Here is a 2,500-nt window from a genome sequence, read left to right on the forward strand (position 1 = left end):
GTGTGCGCGGGCCAGAAAACTTTTAGGGTGTTTTACGATATGATGGTGTGCGCATTCGAGTAAACTAATTACAAATGAAATTAGAACATAATATCTTTTTGGTATTAAATAGCCTACTCGCGCGTTGGCATTCAACTTGTAAGTAATTCAATAATTTGGTACAACAATATCTTAATGTGCTCCCGTTAGCAAAACAACGTACAAACTATATCTTATACGCGCTAAATAGCCTATACGTGTTAGCATCCAAATTGTAAGGTATTTTGCAAGTAGAAAATAACATTATGTTACGTTATGATATGATATGATGGTGCGCATCCTAGTAAACAGCTTGTAAGGCCATTAATAAAGGGCAGTAAATATCTATATGTGGTGTGCGCATTAGCAAATAAGTTATCTATCAATAATTAGATGTTCACATTAACGTTTCGATTAAATAGCCAATTCGCCTCGCCATACTGCTTTTAAGTATGTAGAGGATCATAATATTCTAGCAAAAGAGTAAGTTAGTAAATATACTATCGTATCATTTAAACTCCTGCGAACATTATTTATCTTAATGATCAGAGGGGGATATAATTAAACGGTTTAGTGGCAAACGCGTACGATTGTAATAGTATTACATGATACGATGGTTTCTGTGCATCAGCAAACAATGTTTAATGGTGAAGGAGGCGAAGATAAGATTATCACACAACATTTATGACATGCGCGGGTTATGTAATGTATAAAATAATATCAGGGAAAAAATCATTGTATGCGCATTATGCTAAAACAAACTGTATTTGTGGCTAAACAGGGGCTACATATTATATAATATAATTACAAGGATGCGTGTGTTAACAGTGTCAGTGAATTTTAACGAGAGTAATAAGGTTATAAGAAATGTCGCACGAGAAAGAGGAAGAGAACTATATAATTGCATAAAAAGTTTGAATTATAAATTTAAACCAATAAAAAAAAACAGATATTATAACCTATTTATGTAACCTAACCAAAATTCACCCTCAATGCATAGGATTAAATCAATTGAGATCAACAGCTTGATACGTTTGTTGGCAAAACACAAAACCAGTCACAGTTCTTTTTTTATTTTCGAAGTTTACACAACAAGAGTCAGATGGGTCAGTTTTTCCAGGAATAGAGTGTCTTTATTTGGGTGCATATATAAATAGCCTTTTACGGAATGGTCTTCGAAGCTATTTTCCATGAACTTGAAGTTCACGTTTTTGTCAACTTCGTTCCGACCCAGCCCGGGAGGTCTTTGATTGAGGGGTTCAGCTGGCCCGGGGTTTTCCTCCTAGGGGCAAGTGGACGTACGAGGAGGTTTTTCACCCAGCTGTTGTTCCACAGCTCCTCTTTCATTGAAGATAGGATTTTTTGCTCTGTTAATTTACTCAGTTGACACCGTCATTGTAAAGGACTTGCTTTTGAGTGAGTGCAAATTAAGGTATTTAACATGTATCTTGAATAAGCCTGTGAATAAAAAGGTCTGTTAAAAACTGTTATTCCTGTCTTTGCATTTGTGGGATGTGCTCGAAAGTAACCAGAAACCCATAAGGGTTGAAACATGTAACGGCCCCTTGTGTGCTCGGAAACAAGCTTCCGAATATTCAATTTGCTAAGTACCATATTTGGAACAACAAGAGAGAGGGGTTTCCAAATATGGTTCTTAGCACTGAAACATTCAACCAATCAGTTCGCACTGAATATTCGGAAGCTGTGAATGCGCGTTACACGTTTCAACCCTTATGGGTTTCTGAAGTAACCCAATGAACTTTTTATTGAAAAAAGAGCCGCTATTTGCTGGTGGGGTCTTGATGGGGCTCGCCTTCATTACACTAAGTGACATAAATCGTTAGTGCCGTATTATTTAAAGGGAAACTCCAGTAAAACACAAACATAATGTTTACAATTAAAATTTTTCAAACTTTTTCCAATGGATTCGTTTATATTCGAGAAAAACGAATTTCAAAAACGCTTGTTTTGGCTTTCAAATTTCAAATTTGTTACGCGGCCAGTTCCTCTAGTCCCCAGGGTGGCCGTTATATACAAGCTCGACTGTACCTGACTGTACCTCAAGCAAGCAAAGTTGCTCAAGTAACAGGGGCGGATCTAGAGGGAGGATGTAGGGGATGCGCACCCCACTGAGATGACCTGCGCTTTCCCCCCCCCCCCCCCCCCCCGTCGTAAGCGGTGTCATAAGCTCGACAGAATCGGAGTCTGAAAAATCAGAACGTTCCCATTTTCTTCCGACTCCGCTTATGACTCCATCGCAAACTAGCTTGTCGGAGTCGAAAGCAGAAACGGAAGAACCAACCAATAACAATGCTTGGAATCGAGCATAAGGTTGTTTTTTTCTTCAGCTTCTGCTTCCGACTCCGCCCGACGATGTAGCTTTCTCTGGATCGTAAGCGACGGAGTCATAAGCGGACGGTATTCTGCTTTCGACTCCGACAGTTTGATTTTCTCTAGATCGTATCGCTCTGCGCTGAATACT

This window comes from Montipora capricornis, chromosome 13 (genome assembly GCF_036669925.1).
Source record: "Montipora capricornis isolate CH-2021 chromosome 13, ASM3666992v2, whole genome shotgun sequence".
NCBI lineage: Eukaryota > Metazoa > Cnidaria > Anthozoa > Scleractinia > Acroporidae > Montipora > Montipora capricornis.